Source organism: Sorex araneus, chromosome 6, assembly GCF_027595985.1.
Source record: "Sorex araneus isolate mSorAra2 chromosome 6, mSorAra2.pri, whole genome shotgun sequence".
NCBI lineage: Eukaryota > Metazoa > Chordata > Mammalia > Eulipotyphla > Soricidae > Sorex > Sorex araneus.
The window spans coordinates 113,799,207-113,819,620 of record NC_073307.1 but is presented as its reverse complement, the minus strand read 5'-3'; the positions used below and the strand labels follow the sequence as shown (position 1 = coordinate 113,819,620).

Here is a 20,414-nt window from a genome sequence, read left to right as displayed (position 1 = left end):
CAAATAAAACCAAAAGACTCACAGACACGATGCTTTCAAGACAAATGCCATCTTAAAAATGAAGCCCTCTTGCCTAGCATTCCTGGGCTTGCCTCAGCAAGGGGCCGCCGCCCAAGGTGAGGCAGGAGCCAGACCGCCTACTGTTGTGTCTACGGGGCCCAGCACAGGCAGGAACACACTGCACGGGGGTACCTACGGACTCCACTTCTCTGGCCCAATGGAGGCCTGGCTCTCCACTCCCAGGGCATGGAGCAATGGACTTGAACCCAGAGGGGCAACTGTCAAGGTTAGGAAGGGGCTAGGCAGCCAGATATCCTTGTATTCTCCTTCCAGCTAGGTCCCCATCCTTCCCCAGTTCACATCTCCAGGTAAAAGGTACTTCTGCTCCCACGGAGAGTCTCACAGATGGCAGGTCTAAGCCGTTCCCTGGAAGACCAAGCCTATCTCTCCGAAGGTTCAGGTTGAAGGCCTTCAACGTCCCCACAGTTGTCAAAGTCCTTTGTTCACAACCTGAGCCTACTCAGGCCTTGTTCTCATGCACATCACCTGGAGCCTGATATGGAAAGGCCAATGAAAATGCATCTGACAGACTTACTTAGAAGGCCAACCAAGTGACTATTCTGGCTTTGGGCTTAACACTGCTTGCCCTAGGCTAGGGAAAGGCTCTAAGCCCACTTAGGCCCTATTGTGCCCCTGAGAGCCCAGTGGCAACTGGATCTTGCCCTTCCAACCCTGGCCTTATCCAGACTCTTTCCCAGTAATGAGTTGGTTCTATCTGGCTTAAAGTGATCTCACACATTCCTACACCTCCTCACCTCCATCCACTTGTTTTTGGAATCGCCCATAGTAACAGATCCAGCATGACCTTGGGGCAACCTTGAGACATCCCCAACACACACACACACACACACACACACACACACCATCATCAGAGATGTGTGCTGACGATTCCCCATGCAGGTCACGACCCATCAGAGTGTGACCTCATCAGGGTCAGGCTCCTTCCCTGGTCTACCCTTAAGAATTCACAAGTGTGCACTGACAGAAGAATCTCTCTTTCTTCTGACTTTTTACTGTGTAGCAAGCGAGAAAAGAAAACATAATTCTAGAACTGGCTCGCCTAGGTTTTCTGTAACATGAGTATAAAACTGTCCCACGTGATGGCTTCTTTATATGTGTGTGTCCACATATGCATGTGTGTGCATTTATACACGCAACAAAAATGTTTCCCCATAATAATATATAGCCAATGCTTCAATCTGTGCTAGAGCTGCTGAACCTTCCTTCAAAGACCTTCTAGAAGAAGCAAAAGCCTCTGAAGCACTCTGGGCTCCACTGCACCCCAGAAGACAGTTGCACCCTGCCCTCCCTCATGAGAACACTGTGTCCTGCCACTCGCAAGGAGCTGCCGCTAGCCCAGACCCTGCACACACACCCCTCATTTCACCATCCTGTTTAATATACTCCTCACTTCACCAATATCCCGGCAGAAAGCAGGGTTGCTGTGAATCAAATTCCATTTTCTTTCCAAATCTGTGAGTCTCACAGACAGAAATAATCCAGCCCGCCTTCTTTGACGCAGTGGCAAAACCAACAGATTTCAATTTCTTAGTCTCTGGAGTTCCTTCAGACTCTGAGTCTGAAGATAGCAAACAAAAGAACATGGCTTCATAAGCCACAGCTTAACCTTACCAGAAAGTCTGAGGTGGTCATAGAGAGCCAGAGACATTTAATCCCTGCAGGAACACTCAGACCCGCCATCAGAGTGGAAGTGCAGAGCACAGCCCAGGGGCATCACAGGGTTCCAGCTCTCTGAAGCCCAGAGTCTGAGCAAGGATGCTGGTCGGCCACAGGAAGTGGGTTTCTACATCTTATTTGATCTAATAAGTTAGGGACCTCGGGAGTCTCACCACATCAGTAGTGTTAAGTTTCTCCAGGTGGAAAGCAGAGCTGTCAGAATGAATGGGATTGATGGTCAATTAGGACAGAGTGAGCCCAGGAGCCTGGGACAGGATCAGGCATGGGACCACCTTTCCAAGACACCAGGCCAGTGAACAGGGAAGAGGACAGCGATGCCTGCCTGTGCCCACAAAACTCACTGCTAGCAAATCTCACAAGAATGAAAGCTGAATACCCAATTAGGGGACCGGGAATTGGCAAAGTACCATGCATCTCAGTACCACTGATACCTCAAGCCCACTTTATCAACCTAGCTGCCTAATTTGTGTGCCCCCAATGTATTCGACCACAAAAAGGGTGCTCAGGACCACAGCAAACTTGGAATTCCACTATCCCATAAGCTATTCTGGTGCAAAACGAGTCAAAGGAGTTCATTAGAATGCAGGCACAAATCCAGTTAGGTAGGTGGTAGAAGCATGGCTTCCAGGGAAGGGGAGGTGATGTTTAATGTGTACGGACATTTCCTTTGGAGGAGAAAGCTCTGGGGATGGATGGTACTGAGGCTTGCACAACAATGGAAGTGCATGGAGTGTCAACAAACCGTCCATTTAAAAATTACAAAAATAGGTGCCCAAGAGAAGGGTCAGCTGACTAAGCACATACTTGCATATAGGAGCCCCATGTTTGATCCTCAGGACCACATGGTGTCCAAGCACTACTGTGGTGATCCCCCAAGCACAGAGCCAGGAGTTGCTCTTGGACACCTCCAGATACGGCCCCTAAAACTAAACTATAAGAGAATAAACAAAAAAATCAATCTCATGTTTTGAATATTTTCTCACAATAAAAAAAGAAAAAGGAACTATGTATACAAGCAACCATCCTATCACACCATCTGTAGTAGGAACTCTCCAAGACCAGAGCAACGCTGATGGTCAGGTCAATCGTGTCAGCCCCGACACAGGTGAGTCCTCTTACATCTCCCCAGAAGTGGCTGGGCCGTGGCTCCCTGGTTTTAGCTTGCAGTACCTACCACGACCTGTGGAAGGAGAATCCTCCTGAGTTCTGCCAGGCCCTGGAGGCTGCCAGCAGGCTGCAGTTCCTGGGAAGCAGAACACATCTTCCCTAGGGTGTAAAGAGATTCCCTAATAGCTCCCTAAGGAGGATTCCTTAATAGTTCCCCAAGGACAGGTCTCAACCAAGCCAGATCTGCTGAATGTGCCAACAGGTTCGAATGAGTGGAAACAATCTCAGGTCTAATTTTCATTGACTGAGGCCAATTTCAGGGACACTGGGTAAAAACTCCTTTTGCTATGAAGAGGATTCTACTGTCATGCAGAATGTCTGCTCTATCCTCGCCTTCCTGCTGTGATTGAGCTAGGGGTGTCAATACATCCTCATCCTACTAACTCCTAACCTTTCTTCCTCTGAGGCTCCATTCTATATATTCCCCATCTCTCTAATCCTGAGTCTTTTCCAAAGTGGAAACCCCCTCACAATATCCTGTACATAAACCCCTGTCCAGCAAGTTCTTTTGTGTGCAAAGACTTTTACACCCCTTCTTATTCATAGTACTAGGTTCGATCTACAGAAGATATACAAAATGAATAAATTATTGAATGATCCATCCTTGGAATATAATAATAACTGACATTTAATGAGTATCTGTGAAGCCTTGGGCAACATGTTACACACTTTGTATGTATTAAAGTTAATCATTGTAGGGTCTGGAGACATCTGCAGGGGTTAAGACATTTGACTTGCATGTGACCAACCCAATCCCATCCCTAGCACTGCATATGGTCCCTCAAGCAGTGCCAAGAGTGATCCTTGAGCAGAGTCAGGTGTGGCCCCAAAACAACAACAACAACAAGAAAATATAAAGCTAATCATTATAATAGACCGAGGTGTTATTAAATACTCTTATTATCCCCCATTTTATAATTTTTTTAATTAAAAAAATTAGCTACATGCTAAGGTCACACAGCCAGAAGTGACTGGGAGTCCCAGGGCCAGAATTCAGAGCCCATCTCCCTCACAAAGAAGATGGCCCCTAGGTACAAGTGCTGCCTGGCACCCCATCAGGGAAAATGCCCCAATTCCCTTACATTCATGGTGTCCCCCACTTGTCTTCTGCCAAATTCCAAAGTGCTAATGCCATGAGAAGTCCCTGCACATCATGATGGACCTGCACATGATATAGGGCAGTGACAGACACACCAGCCAACACTTAGCCAGGATGTAACCGTGTGGCTTTGGTGGCTCTAGAGCAGGGAAGGTGAGCACAGCCACCAATGCAGGGTCCCTTCCTGGGAGCTGTGAAAGCCTGCGAGAGCTCATTTGAAGTGAAGGGAAGATGCGCAGGGAGGCAGCCCTCTGGTTATTGGACCACTTCTTCCTCTGCCAGAACAGAGCCTTAGAAGCCCCGTGCTGAGGAAGGCAGAGTCAGGGGCAAGAACGACATCCCGAAGGAAAGCCTTCTGTGACAAGCACCATTTGGGCTTTATTTATGAGAGAAATCACAAAGTCCTGGAGAAAATCAGGATATATCTGAGAGGCAGGAAATATCCCCATCACTAGCCCCAGAGGTCACTCATAGCATGGGGAGTAGATCACATGTGGACCTGGAGCCCTCTGTTGAGATGGATTTGCCTTCCTCTCCCACCACCCTGGTGGGCAACTTCCAAAATAACCCTGTTCCGTCATCTAAATCTCATCCTCCGTGAGCAACACAATAGCCTGGGAAAGTCGCCAGCCTCCTTCTGTGTTGGGGTGCACACAACATGGTAAAGAACACTCCCCTTTCCTACTTGAAAATAGGATGAGAGAAGAATGGGATGAACAACTAATGCTTTCCCTGGGTTTTGATATGCTCTGCCCTCCCCAGAGTCCTGAGAAGCCAGTGTGGTGGAAAGTACACGGACACGGACGTCTGAGTAACTGAACACTCCTTTAAGCAAATCATAAACTGCACCGAGAGAGAGGGAGAGAGTCCCTGTGAAAATCAAAGGAAGCCGCCTCTCATGAACAGGCTCCCGAAGTGCTCATTAAGTGTGCCTGGTCGCATGGCCCTGAGAGCCCGCCCACCACTCCCAGACAGTCTGAGTCAAACCAGGCAGAAACCCAGGTGTCTGCCTGGAATCTACCTGGGACTGAGAGAAGACGGTGACAGGCACATTTTTCACTGAGTCTCAGTCTGGCATGTTCTCAAAGTCACGCCCCAGGTTGAACCTCCATCTCCTGACTCTGGGCCTCAGGAAGCTGAATCCTTGCAATTACTGCAGAGGCTAAACAGGGACGCTGGGGAGGAGACCTAGAAGTCATGGTAGAAGGAACTAGAAAAGGGGTTCACCATGCTGCCTGCTCGGGCTCCACACCGGGCCACACCTAGAGCCCAGAATGATGGCAGAGAGGTCCCTGCACCAAAAATCCACAGCCCAGCAATGCCCAAAGGCCCCTGCTCTGAACAACTGTGCCAAGTAAACACATGTATATTTCTTCACAGCAACAATTAGGTAAGAGGGTTCACTGCCTCACAAAAGTTATTCTGTTTTTTTTTCTGCTTTTTGTGGGCCCCAATCCAACCTACTATTCAGTCTCTATTGCTTTGAGCGGGAATAACAAAATGGCACCTTCTCTCCTCAGTTCCCACAGGAGTTGGTGATGTCTGCTTCCTCCTCTCCACTCAGCCACCCCATCTACCAGAGTCTTGTTTCCACATCCACACCCAGATGATGCCAGCTCAGTGCTTCAGCCCCACCATCATGTCTCAGCCCTTATCTTGGGTTGTTCCCAGGTTCACCCTTTACAGATTGGCCTCTCCCCAGCTGCCCCTCAGAGCGGGCTGTGTCCAAGGTCCTGATCTTCACCGGCTCCTTCTCCTGCACTGAACCCCCCAGTTCCCCAGGCACCTCTGTGCTAATGGTTATCAGCCCTTCCCTGCCCTGTGTCAGCTGCCAATTTCACACTTCCCCACTCGGACCTCACATAAGCCCAATCTGCCTTCCACCTCACTTGTTCCTCCTCTGCACCCCCAACCTCAGTGAATGGCACTGTCAGCACCCACCTCTACAGCCAAGTGCTGAGGGTTTGCCTACTTTCCCTCATGAGGCAGAGCTGGACCCCCACCCTTACCCCCAAAGCCCCATCCACTGCCTAGAGTCTTTTCCCTATTCTCACCTGGAACTCTCCAAAACTCAGCCATGGCTTCTCTGCATCCAGATCACCTCCCTCCAAACACTGAATCCTCAGACTGCTGCCAGAGATCTGCAGATCCAAACCCCACACAAGCTTGCCTTCATGCCCATCTCAAGTTCTGCAGTGGCTGAGGAACACTCTCCAAGGTGAAGTCCAAGAGCAAAGCAAAACCACCCTCCTGATTCATTCCTTGCCAGCTCTCCAGCTTGCCCTCATTCTTCCAGCTCCTCCTACTCTGCACTGACCAAGCTGTCTACGGAGAGCCTGAGCCACCCAGCTCCTTCACACCTCCTGCCCTCCCCAAGCCTTGTTTATTCTGGGCCCTCTGTCCAGCCCGCCCATCCAGACGGAGAGCCACTGGTGAAATCCCAGTTGTCTTTGGAAGCCACAACATCAAAGGTCGCAGATTGTTGGGAGTCCCTCCTTGGACTCTGGAACCAGGCCTGCAAGTGGCCACCACTTACGAGGTGTGTGAGCAGGACAAGTTACCTAACCTCTTTGAACCTGCTTCCTTGTCCATAAAGTGGGGATAATAATAGTGCTGGCCCCTTGAGTTACACAAGGAGACGCAATGATGCCTGGCTGGGCAGTATTCTCAGCTGCACTCTTCTTTGAAGCTTCCCCATGACTCCCTTTCCTCACACCGTACTTGGGGAGGGTCAAGGCATAGCATCACAGGCACTAGACACAGGTCCACTAGAGGGTCGCCTCTGAGACCGAAGATGGGCTGGCTCACTGCCTGGCACCTGTACCTTTGGGCCATGGCACATGTTTAATAACCACTGCTCAATAGTCCAATCCAACACAAAAGCAGGCACCATATGCAGAAGAGACGGTGGATTGAGCCCTTGGTCTCACCTCCACCAGAAGGACCACCAGAGCCTCCAAACTGGTCTCCAAACTAGTCTCATTGAGACCCCCTACCACAAAGCCCCTATTCTCCCATTAGACTCAATCCCCAAATGGTTCAGGGCTCCGCTGAGGCTGCACCCACACAGACTGACCCCTTCAGTGCCCAGTCTCAGTCTTCCTCCTCCCATCTCTCCTCAAACCTAGCCCAGAGGGGCTGGAGCGATAGCACAGCTGCTAGGGCATTTGCCTTGCAGGCAGCCAATCTGGGTTTGATTTCCCGCATTCCATATGGTCTCCCGAGTACCACTAGGAGTAATTCCTGAGTGCATGAGCTAAGAGTAAGCCCTGAACATCGCTGGGTGTGACCCCCCCCCCCCAAAAAAAAAAACCCTAGCCCAGCCTCTGAAGTACATTCTGACCCAAACCGAAGACCTGTCTCCCACACATCACAGTCTACTTAAGGGAATTGGTCAGAAATAACAGCACTAAGAGCTGCAGGGAAGCAGGTCCCAAGATGTGTGGGCACAGACAGCACAGATGGGCTGACCATCCACAGGGAAAGATGCTCACAAAAACATGGCATCAGAGCTGATAATTAGGAAGGGAGCGGCAGCAGTAGCTTCGTACATCAGACCCACCAAGGCTGAACTATGAGAAAGCAAGAAGCAAGAGAGTAAACAAAGAGAAAGAAAAATGAGCTGGAGTTCTCAGGCCCACAGCTACCTCCTGTCAGTTTCTTCAAACTCCTGGAGTCTGTGCCAGGGGTCATCAGACCTAGTGCTACCTCAGAGCTATTCAATATACAGTGTCCTGAGGCCACTCCCAGGCGGTGTCTCTGCAGCCTCAAGTCCACAGGGGGAGAAGGGGAGGATGCTTTCAACTCCCCAAGGAATTCTGTAGCCCAGCCTGGTTGGGGCAAAACTAACCACATTCGATTCCATTCATTCCATTCATGGAAAACCTGTATTGTCCCCAGGAGCTTGCCAGGCACTGTTGGTTCCAGCTGAACAGCCGTACCCCAGCTTCTGAGAGATCATATTCTGGAGTTATAATACAGGGCACCAGTCAGGCCAGCCGGTACTCTGTTTATAATACAGGGCCAGACAGGACACCAGCCAGACTACGTGGCACTCCATTTATTCTTGAACTCATCTTTTTCATGCATTAATGCTGTCCAGAAAGCTGATGCCATGCCCCTTGAACAGTACAGGCTCGTACTAGGTAAATACCTTAACAAGGCTTTTATTCCCCTAATATTGGTTTTGCACATTCAGAGATCCAGTCAACCTCAGATCTCTCGGGTTCAAATCTTTAGGTGCAGAACTCATGAACACAAGAGTGCCAGCTATGTTATATTAGGATTTTTGTTTTGCTTTTCTATGGGGTAGGGAGGGTACACTCGGCTATGCTCAGGGCTTACTCCCGGCTTTGTTCTCAGGGATCACTCCTGGCAGGCTGGAAGACCATATTGGGTGCTAGGGATCAATGCTGGGTAAGCCATGTGCAAAGTAAGCACCTTCCCCATTATACTATCTCTCCGGCCCCAAGTATAGAAATTTCTTGAGGAAGGAGTTAATCTCCTGCTTCTTTCATTTTTTTCCAGAGAACTCAACTTAGTACTAAATATGCACTTGGCATTCGATTGATTTTTGTTTGTGTGTGAAGCAAATAGTTTTATTTAGAAATTGAGGAAGGGAGGGAAGGAAGGGAGAAAAGAAAAAGGAGAGTTCCATAAGGGAAAATATGTCCCCCAAGCTGAGATGTGAGTAACTCTAGAATGAATGTATGGGTATCAATAAACATTTACGATTCAGGCGAATCATCAATCATCTGAATACTATGACTCTTTTGGATAAATCCGGCCATGAACAGTTTGTCTTTATAATTACAGTGCCAGTGGCCCCCTGTCCCCAGCAGGTAGAAAGAACATGTTTGTTAAAGGAATGGTCGCCTGGAAACTGTGAGGAGGAGGGATGGAACGGCCAATATGGTAGCCACGTTGGAATTCACTAAAAGACTTCCTAATTTATTCATTGAATTTCCAGATCGGCCTTACACCGGCTTCATTGTTCGCGCCGTCATTAATGTTCCTGGTAATGTAAACAGCATCTCTCCCATCTCGGCTGTCCAGGCCTCCTGGCGAATGTGCCTGGGAGTGGGGGAGAAGCCGGCCCATTCCTCCCATGCCACCAGCCATCCCTGCAGGCTCAGCACCCTCAGCACCCACCCCCTCCCCATAAGAGCCTATAAAGAGCATTCAGCCTTTATGAGCAGGTGTGGACACCTGCACGGGCAGGTGTTCCAGCCTGAGTCAGAAGAGCCTGCTGGCTGTTCAAAAGTCAGAGCCGGGTCGGCTGCCATGTTGACACATGCAGAGAGCCAGGATCCGTGATTTCCCGGGAACTCCTCCCGGCGCTGAGAGGCAGTGGGCCGGCACAGGGCTGGCTACCTGCAGGTGGTGCCTGGGTGCCTCGTGCCAGCCAGGCAGCCACACACAGACAGACACGATGCTGCTCGGGCTGGGCCAGCATCTTCAGAGGCCCCTTGGGACTCCTGTCAATTTGAATGTTTGTTTTAGGCCCCCAACCAGACTCAGGTGAAGGAGGGCACTGGCCCACCCTGTCCTCCAGGCCCAGGCCTCTGAGGAGTTGGGCGGCAAGTGATTGCCTTGATGCCTGGGACCAAAGGGATCTTTCTGGAGCACCTGTGGGTCTAAGCCTCTTTGTTCGAGACCTTTCTGCTTTGGCCAACAACCACAGGGCTGACTGGCTGGTTGGTTCCCGGTTCCTCTGTCTCGCAGTGCTCAGAACCTTGGCGGTGGAGCCTGCCGGCCGGAGAGGACAGGTCCTCCCTCCCCGGGGACCTGCCCAGAGGAATCTCTGCTCCAAATATGCTCGTTATCAGGACGAGGGCTCACATGTCTGAGCAGAAGTGAGAGAGAAAGAATTTGGGCCACTTCCTTATTGTGCAAAGGAACTGGAGTTTCCTGGGAATGTGCTTCCCCAAAGCTCTATAGAACCAATTCCGAGTCCAGACAGTAAATACAAGAGAGGCTTCTGATAAGACCAGGGGGAACCAGTCCAAAAGTACACTCACTCAGGCAGCTAAACTGACTTTTGAGGAGATTATGGGTTTGACAAGTTGCACTTCACCTTCCGGACCAGGCTGTCTGAGCGCCGGGGCTGAAAGCCATAGTTCATGCCCTGTTGGGCAGGGCCCCGAGTGTGGCACAGGGGGCACTGTGGGCCCGGGGTGGAAGGGGAGATGGGGGCAGGGGGTTAGGGGAGGGAGGGAGCTCAGCTCTGAGAAGGAAGCTGCCGCTCTAGGGGACACACCAAGGCCCTGTGCCCAGATTCTCACACAAGCCCTCCATCACTACTCTGCATTCAGGGGGGGCCAGAGCTTCTAGGTGCCCCCCAACACTGTAGTCAGAGGCCCAGGAGAGAACCAGAGACAGTATCCCCACATACTACATTGGTACTGACTGGAAGAAGATGCTGAAATCTTTATGTCTGAACTTATATGAATAGAACATCAGACTCATTAAAATAGGAAGCAACTGTCTCAGAATTTTCCCTTTCCTCAAAAAGACATGAAACACTAGGCAGGAGATGCAGCCCTAGTCTTAGCGCACATGCAAGACTCGAGTCCTGTCTCCAGTACAAAAAGGTTACAGGTTGCAGCCCTGGTCACCCCCAGGTACCATGGGGTCCAACCCCCCCCCCCAGGACCAGCAACCACCAGGCCCACCACACTGGGCCCATGCACTGCAGAGAGCGGCCCCATCAGGAAAAATATATATATGTTAAAAAGGAATGAAAAGTGGGGGCTGTGGAAGTTGTCCTGTGATCTAATCTAAGATCAAGCAGCCTCTGCATTCAAGTCTCTATCTTTCCGTGGAGGAAACTGAGGCTCTAGGCTCTGTTTCCAAAGATGCTTCCCCAGAGCCGACCTCAGTTGGGAATTCGTGAGCAAGGGGAGAGACAGCACGGCTGCTGGGCCTTCTTGCCATCCTTTCTTGCTGTACTCTAAAGAGGTGATTTTATTTTATTTTATTTTATTTTTTTACTTTTTGGGTCACACCTGGCGATGCACAGGGGTTACTCCTGGCTCTGCACTCAGAAATCACTCCTGGTGGTGCTCAGGGGACCATATGGGATGCTAGGAATCAAACCCAGGTCGGCCGTGTGCAAGGCAAACGCCCTACCCGCTGTGCTATCGCTCCAGCCCCAAAAGAGGTGATATTTTTAAAAGATTCTGGCGCAGCCTGATGGCAAATCAGCCATTTCCTGGATACTTTGGCCTTATAAATATCCTCCTTAAAAACGGCTCTCTATTTTCCTTGGCCTTTATTTTTAAACTGTGTTCTCCCCCACCCCTCACCCCTACCCTTCGGCCCCTGAAGAATGGCTGCATGGCCCTGTCTGGAATGCTGGACGGTCCCTGGAGAGAGAGTCTGCACATAAACTCACAAGGGTGTTTGCTATCAACTTATTTGGCCAGAGGAATCTAAGACATTTTAAATATGAGCTGTCAGCATGGCCCGTCCCACCCCGATGCCTTCGCCCCATCAATAAACACCTCGGCGGGGCAGGAGACAGGATGGAGGAGACAGACACATCGGAACATGAGGGGCCCACACCCCTTCCTACCCTCAAGGGCCATGCACAGGCCTGGAGAAGTCAGAGCTGGAGAATATCTGCCTATTGAAGATTCTTCCAATGGCACTGACCCAATTAGCCATCGTTTTTACGAAATCCTTGCCAGCCTGATTCCAAATCCCTCCCCTCTCCCCTCCCCCACGCGCGTCCACCCTTCCAACCTCAGCCAAGAGTGCATGCAGTTCCTCCTCACTTCAAGGATCAAACCATGTCCTCTGATAACCTTCCTTCCATTTAGAAAGCCCTTTGCTGCCTTCTCTCCGGCAATCCCCTAGTCACCCCACATTCCACCTAGCCAGAGTGCCCCCGCTCCGTGATGCTCTCTTCGCAGGCCTTCCAGAGCGTGCGGTGGGTCTTTCTCCACAGTACCTAGGATGGTGGCTGACTCTGCCCTGCCACAGGCCAGCCCAAGAGCTCCAGGGAAGGAAGGGATGGGGTCTGACTCATTGTCACCCCCTCGCAGAGTGCAGCCCAGGGCCAGGCTCTTGGACCTCCCATTATAAAAGCTGGAGGCTTCCATCAGTGCCTGGCGCACTTAAGCCCAGCCTCCCTGCTCTGTGCAAGCAAGAGGGCATGTGAGATGGGCGGAGGGGTACGTGAAGGGGGAGGGGGAGAGTATGACCTACACAGTCTCCGTTTTCTCCTCAATACAACAAAGAGCCATGCCCAGCGCTGCTCTGAGAAGCCGACCAGGCCCTGCGAGTAAGCCCAGGGCCAGCCCGGGAAAGAACTCAAGTTACATTTCCTTGAGTCGGGAGGACAGGCTGAACCCGAGAGCATTTCACAGAAAAAGCAAATGGCTCCTGTTCTGCTCATGTCCCAGGCTCTAGCCCAAATAGTCCTCTCTCGCTCTGAGCGACAGGCAATGCTTGCCACACCCCATCCTTGCCTCTTGCATGGAACCCTCAGAATGAGCCCTGCTAAGCCACCGAGGTGATTTTCTCTAGATGGCAAACACACAAGAGGCCACGATGGCTAAGGCTGGCCCTCATGTACTACCTTAAATTAATCTTTCACCCCCCCCCCCAAAACACCATAAAACAGGAAAATGCTGACTTGACAGCATGAAATCTCTAGGTTCAAGTCCAACTGCTCGCACATGAGCAGTAGCCCGTAGCTCTGTCTGTGAGGCTGACACCCAAGGTTTATGAGGCCTGATAAGTAAAGAGGTGGGAGCAAGGGGCCCTGCTGGCACCATAGGCAACAAGCTCAAGGTCAAAGACACATTGAGCATGTGTGGGCTCAACGCGCACAAGGGAACAACATGACACTGGGGAGGACACTTCAGGGTGCCCCAGGATTGATTACGCATCCCCAGGCAGGAACTGGGAGCCCCAGCTTCTGTCTCCATTCACTTCTCATGCCCGCTTGCTTTAAGGTTTGGCCAAACCCTGACCCCCACCATCCATAAAACAGGAGACTCGGATGAGATGATCTATCAATTCTTTCCAGCTTGAATGCCCTAAAATGATACATTTTCAAGACGGGTCCCCCCCTCTTCAGCCGTTCCCCAGTCTGTGTTAGCTGTCTGAGATGCCTTTTAGCACCACCCACCACCCTACTACCACCACCAACCCCCCCCCCCCCCCGAGATTTTCAATCAACACCAAGACCTTTTCTGCTCCAGATGGCCTGGTCCCTCTAGAACACAAACTTAGCCAGATAAGAGAGGCAAAAATCGGGGCTGAATTCTTGGAAACGCCACAGCGCTGGTCAAACTAGAGCCAAGACACCTGGGGAGAATCAAAGTTGGGCTGTTCCAACAGCTCCCACCCTACCCCGGCCTCAATCCTCCTGGTTGGTTCCTTTTTTTTTTTTTTTTTGCTTTTTGAGTCACACCTGGCGATGCACAGGGGTTACTCCTGGCTCATACACTCAGGAATTACTCCTGGCGGTGCTCAGGGGACCATATGGGATGCTGGGATTCAAACCCAGGTCGGCCGTGTGCAAGGCAAACGCCCTACCCGCTGTGCTATCGCTCCCAGCCCCCTGGTTGGTTCCTTTTAAGCATGTTCCTACTCCCTTCCTGTCCCAACATCCTAGGTGCCCAATGCCCTTTCGGAAGGCCAGTCTTCTCCCCGTGCTGCTGGCAGGGGGACAAGACTGCCACAAGCCCTGACCTGCCCTCTAGCTAGCAGTCTCCACGGAGTGGGGTAGAGAGAGAGGTGGGAAAGCTACAAAGTTCAGGAGAAACGACATGTTGACCTGAGCAAGCTCCAAACCTAGGGAAGGAGGCACAGACTTGGGGCAGAAGGGGCTCAACCCCCAGCAGGGAGATCACGGAGCCCCTGAACTCCAGGGGGGCCGCTCCTTTAAGAAGCCACCCAACCCTCTTTGCTTCCCTTATTCCCCTCCTAGGAAATCAGGGCAGGCATAGGGCTGTGAAGTGCACGAGGCTGCTCAAATAAGCGGTGACTCGCCTGCCCGGGACATGGTCTAGTGGCCTGGCCTGGCTCTTTTTTCCGCTCTCTTCTCCTGACCTCGAGTCTAATGAGGTTGTTCTAATGAGGTCAGCCAGAGCCCCTACCGACACTCAGAAACCTGAGCCAGTGTGCTCAGGGCAAGAGCAGGGCCTGTGGATATTTTGATAACGGCCTCCCGAAGTCCAGGCCTTCCTTCCCAGACTCACAAGGCTGGCTGGCCCTTTCTCTAGTCCTCACCACAAAGCCCGAGGGTATCCGGGAGGGAGAGGTGGACCTTCCTGTCCCCTACACAGCTTCCAGACATACAAGAGAACCCACATCTCTCCTCCTCCCTCCGTCTAAGGCGAAGGAAGAGCATCAGGGGAAGAGATGAAGCCACTCAGTCCTGTGCCCATGGGTCACCCTGAGCAGTCAGAGAGGTCATTGACAGGGTCAGGACCTGTCATTGACAGTCGGGCTGCCTCTGCCCCCACCTTTAGAAGATCAACGTGTGATGGTTCCTCTCAACTGCAGGATGAGGAAGCTCTGCGTAAAATATTCAGGGAATTAATTATTCAGCATGTGTGACCCAGTTCCCGGAGGTGAGGCTGGGTGAGAAGAGAGCTCACTGGTTCCTTATCGTGGCAAGAAATTCAAATACTTCAGGGAGCAATGCTCTTTGGCTGCCAAACGGGATCCTGTTATGGTTGAGTGGCCACCCCTCCCCCCCTCAAGAAAAGGAGGGTGGGAAGTAGCCAGAGTTCAGTCATTCAACAAATATTTAGCGAGCTCCTCTTTATTCCAGGTCCTCGAGTATAGTGGAAAGGTCATGGAATGTATGAACAGGATTCCAGGGAACTGGGGGTCCTGAAGTGGCTACCTCAGTCCCGGAAGCTGACAACATAAGCAAAATAGCCCCATCAATGGACCGAGAACAAACTCTTCTGCTTTAATCAGGACAAGAGCATATTCTCTTCATAAGATATGAAGGGCCCTTGTAAACCCATGGAGTAAACAGTAACGATTTAACACTTTCTCCACCCTAGAGACGTTCATACCCCGGCCATGTTTTGGAAAAATAATCCAAGGTACCTATTGACAAACATCACATTCTCTGTAATTTGGGCAAATTGTATGTTTCGACCTGCCAGGGGAGTAGAGTCTGCGGTCGGGCCCCATCTCCCCGTCCGTGTGCCCTAGAAGTTGCAAGAAAGGGCAGGGGAAGCATGGAAAGCACCAGGAAGGAAGACCCCGGAGAGCCCCCACGATAGAGAGTGAGGGGGGAACAACCAATGTCAAGTGCGGTGGGTCAGAGACAAAACACAAATTCACGGGAGCACAGCAGGAAGAAGCCAGCCAGCAGCGCCAGCACACACCCTCCTGCTCCCTCGTACATTTCAAACACAGCTGAGATTTGCTGGCCCTTGCCTGACCTCTGTGGACACACTCCCATTCTGCTGCTCTGGGCAAGGAACAGAACTCACACATCTTGGGCCAGACACCCCTGCTCATGCTGTGCTCAGACTCTGAGTGGGGCCCTCTCACCTGACCTGGGTGTTAAATGGTGTTATCAGCCCCAAGCATAGGCTGCCCACTGCTGGCCCTGCTCCAGCTTCCTGCAGAAGATTCCAGTGCTGTTCATCAGTCTCCCTCCTTCCCTCTGCCAGGCCATGGGCCTCACACCTCAGCGGAGGCTGAGCCAGTTCTACTCAGGCCAATCTCCACGTTCTTCAGCAAACTCAGATGGATGGTCTGCCATTTTCTCAAGACAGCTGCCGAGAGAGAGGTTGAGGGAGAGGGGTGGCGCTAGGGGGTTGGAAACTGCTAGACAGGAAGTCCAGTTTTCACTTGGTTCTGGTTACTTCTGTCCCCCTGAGAAAGTATCTTCAGGCCAGGTCTCGGTTTCCCTATCTGGTAATGAGGGGTTTGCTGCTGCATCATCTCTTGGGTGCTCTCTAATTATGAAAGTTGATGTTACAGAAACCATATGAGCCTGGGGCCCGGGAGCCTTGAGTCTGGGCCCTGATTAACTTGCAGCCCTGGGCCAGTTGGCTGAGTGCTCCACCCTGGCCTCTAAAATCCATGAGAAAGGCCTGGGTACCCCCCTTCCCAGATGCAAAGGACCTGTGAGACATCATGAAGAAGGTGTGCCCCGAGTCATAGGGCCCTAGAGACCCCTCGGGCTGAATGCCTCTCGGCCACAGCTGCTGAGAACCCTGCGCATATGTGGAAAGTGCCACCTCTGGGAGGGAGGCAGGGCTGCTGCCTGGCTCCCACAAGAAGGCAGGAGGGTCCTCAGCCCCTGGGCTCCCAGGGCCAGTGGGTGAGACAGAGGAAATGGGCCTTGCTAGAGACAGCGCCTCATCTGAGGTGTGCACAGAGTTGTAGGAACACAGAGGTGGGGCAACCAGCATGGCTGGGGAGCACCAGGATAGTGTCTCACTCCATCCCAGGGTGTGCAGCCCGTTGGGTACGGAGGAGAGAAAAAAAAAAAACAGGGCTGGAAAGGGAAGCTGGGGTCAAACAGGCATGTGACGGTCAGCTTCCAGAATGTGTCCTGTAGCACTTTGGACAGAGCAGGGGTGCAGAGACAGGAGCCAGGGGGTAGTGGGAAAGTTCTCAGAGTAATAGTTCAGGACTCCACAACGCAAAACACGGTCACTATTAGAACCAGCCTACCCCAAGCCTTCAAGATCCTCAGAGTCCAAGGGCTCCAAATAACAGGGAACGACATGAAGGGGGCTGTTCTCCCCAGGACACAACCCAAGCAGATGAGCAGGCTGCCAGCCTATGTTCAAATCATGAACAAATGGACACAATGCTCTGAAATCAGTTCCTGTGGCAGTGCCCAGCCACTGTCTCGCAGGGGATGAAAACGCAACCAACCAGAAGTTGGCTGGCACGGAAGTTAGTGCAGTAAACTGCTGGCTTCCTAAGATGGGGCTGAGTCTGCACCCACACAAAGACCCCCCCAAACACACATTCGTCTCTACCCTGCCTCCCTCTCTCCCTCCTTAGCTGCCACTATGGAGGCTGCAGGCCAAGACGAAGACCAAGGAGGGACCCCACACCTTTTATCAGCCCTGGCTTCTTGAAACAGGGCCACATTCACTTGGGCTGGAGGAAAGAACGCAAGAGCCCCTATGCTCCCCAAGGTCGGAAGCCAGCCCCACACCAAGAGTGACTCAGTGGCATTGAAGACCCACAACAGTTACTCACTTGATCCTTAGGCATCACAGTGGCCAAAGTCCCCTCCTTCCAGGACGAGCCCCACACCGGTTGCCATGTTCCTTTAAAGACAAGAGCGCCCAGATGGAGGTTAGTCACATTCTCTTCCTATCCAGGCTCATGCCTTCCCCCAGCCACTGAACCCCTCCAGCTTAGCTTGTTCATCGGCGCTGCAGTAGCACAGCACCCAACCTGAAGACTGTTTCTGAGTGTGTTCAGGTTTTTCTAATGGAAAAGGGATGACAGAGTTTTTTTTTTTTTTTCTTTTTGGGTCACATCCATCGATGCACAGGGTTCACTTTTGGCTCTGCACTCAGGAATTACTGCTGGCAGTGCTCGGGGGACCATATGGGATGCTGGGATTCAAACCCGGGTCAGCCGCATACAAGGCAAACACCCTATTCACTGTATCCACTGTGCTATTATAGCTCTCCAGCCCCATGACTGAGATGATTTAAACAAACTCTTGTCTCTGCCACCATCCTGCCCCCCTGGCAGCAGATGGCACCTCCACATAAAGACTTTGCTAAGGAAGTAACACGGATCTGGAAAAGAATGCTTCATTTGTAGTGGAGGCGAAATGGGAAAATGCCAGAATGTCTAAGCAAAGACAAGATGGAAGGAAATCAAGTTGGTCTCCAAATTAATACATCACCAAGGGGAAAGGTTCTCAGGGGAAAGGTCCAAAATGTCAAACAAACCAGGAATGTCTAAAGGGCCATTATCTGGGCCAGGGACGGGGCTCCGTGTCAGTTCCAGCCACAGCACCAGAAAATAAAAAAAATAATAATAAAACAAAATCAAAGAGCACCATCTGGTCATGGCCACGTTTCCTAAACAAATTATTATTTAGGTATTTAATACCCACCCTAATGATTTGGTTGCAGTCTGTTGCATCTGCAAAAAGAAACACACACACACACACACACACACACAAACATAACAAAAACAAAACCTTCTTCCCTGTTTGGAAACAGAGTCCAGAATTACCAAACATTTGTAAGGATTTACCTTCACATCTAGCAACAAGACAGTTTTCTAAGAGGCACCCTCGAGGACAAAGGTTAACACGGACACACCAACAGCAACAGCCACAACGCCTCAAATGTCCACACATATTGCTCAACAGGGCAGAGGCCCACAGCCCACGTCCGAACTCATGCCTTCTCTCAAGCACACACAGACCTGTGCTCAGAGCCTGGCAGTTGGGTCTTGCCTTCAGAATTCTCAGACTTCTTGTGGGACAGAAGCTGCTATTTCCTGGCGCTGGCCTTGCTGGGAGCAGCACCATTGAAAATGACACAGGCTAGGCTCAGGGGACAGAGGCCTGGAAAGCACTAGCTGGCCCCCAGACTCTCCGGTGAGACTCCCCCGGACCCTCCCCCTGAGGCATCTCAGCACAGCTGGGATGGGGCCCGCACACCCGCAATGGCCTGGCAGGCTCCGTGGGCAGCACCTGGGCAGAAGCTGCCATCCTCCCTGTCACAATCATCATTATCAAGCCACACCCCTCTGGCCCATGGCAGCAGACAAACAGGCTGGCCTGCCTTGGTCACATTCTATCCCCCTGAGCTGTTGGCTCTGCACATCCGCCCGCCTCTGCCTGGAAATCTAAAGACGTGAGGCCGCCGTGTCCCCACCCCACTGCTTTATCAAGGCATGCCTCTGTGGCAAGGCACTAGACATCCTGGTGCAGAATTCCAGACAGCCCCTCAACCTCCCTGCACTCCCTCCATGTCAGAACAAAGCCCTGCCCTCCCCACCCCCCACCCCCTGCCTCCGAGGTTCTGCTTGGGCTGTTTTCAGAGCAGAACTGAGATGGGCATTTCTGGACCCCAGAGCATAGGCACAATGTCAACCACCATATGTAGACCTTTCTCTCGAACCCAGCACTGGGCACTCTGGCAGCTCCCAGACCTCTGAACCTTGTGGTTCAACTTTCCTTTCCCATGAGGGGCCAGTTTCCTCATATCAAGAAGGAAACTTGATCTAACCGGTGATTCACTTGCCAAGGGCCCCTTTTGTGGTCCTCCATTAGGTAGCCTTACAAAATTAGTTATTAAAGAAGAAAAGGAAATTTTTTTTTTTTGGTTGTTGGGCCACACCCCACAATGCTCAAGGATTATTTCCTGGCTCTGCACTCAGGAATTACTCCTGGCAGTGCTCAGGGGACCATATGGAATGGCTGGGATTGAAATAGGGTCGGCCAGGTGCAAGGCAAATGCACTCCTGGCTGTACCATTGCTCCAGTCACCAAGGAGGAAAGGGATTTAACTGTGTCATGGAGGCAGGCAGCTGGCATGCATTGATCTTGCCAGTGACCCCAGAAGGTGGGGGGCACAACTACCTCACAAAGGGAGACACTGAGGCATACACTGCAAGTCCCTGGCACCGACCACATCAGGCTGGAACATGTTGCTTGCATCCAAGCCCACCCTTGCAGCCTTTGCAGCCAATCAGACGGAAGAACCCCGCCCCCAACACACACACACACCACTGACCATCGCAGCACTGCCAAACAAGCATGAGGATGCAGAACGCCAGTTTCCTGGATCCTAGAGAAAAGAGAGACCCTTAAGGGGCTTCTCTCTGAGGTTTCCCCAGCCCCCCTCCATAGAAGCAAAGCAGGGACTTCACTGAAGGACCCCTAAGGACTCAGCACAGGGTTTGGCATCCACTCGCCCGATGTCAGCCCTGGTGAGATGGTGGGACCAAAGAGCCCAAAGCTGAGATGCACAGAAGGTTGTGCAAGGGCGTGGTGTGAGGAGCCAGAGACAGACAGAAGCACACAGCTGGCTCGGAGCAGCGCCCCGGGCCCTAACAGCCCCAGAGAGAAAAGTTCAGAGGGCAATAGGCTTTTTTCCTTCCCAGTCATGGGGCGGCTTCTGCAAGCACAAGACTGGTCTGAAAGCAAAGGATAAATCCCATAAATCCCCGAGGCCCTGCCTGGTCCTTCTTTCCCAGCTTGTGGCTTTCCGGGAGTCATGTGGCCCCGGCAGGTCTCTGAATCTCCCTTCTGGAGCTAAATGAGAGTGGCTACTCTGCCGATGAAACCCTGTGGTGGCTGGAGCACATAAGAGTCTGGAGATAATATCGGGCTGTCTGCCTGTCTGCCACAGGGTGAGTCAGAGCACATCTGGAACCCTCTGCTCTCCTCCTCGCTTGCTCTGTGACC

At 51.8% G+C, this 20,414-nt stretch overlaps 1 protein-coding gene across 6 annotated transcripts in view; it reads right to left on the bottom strand.

The window, feature by feature from the left end:
- LOC101558616 (F-actin-monooxygenase MICAL2) overlaps positions 1-20,414 on the bottom strand; it is a 152,321-nt gene that overhangs the window by 106,918 nt on the left and 24,989 nt on the right. For 5 of the 6 annotated variants that reach the window (XR_008630796.1, XM_012933838.2, XM_055143993.1 and 2 more), the window contains exon 2: positions 17,231-17,301. The exons of the other annotated variant lie outside the window; for it this stretch is intronic. The gene's annotated coding sequence lies outside the window, so the exon portion shown is untranslated. The remainder of the gene's footprint in view (positions 1-17,230; positions 17,302-20,414) is intronic. 6 annotated transcript variants of the gene reach the window in all.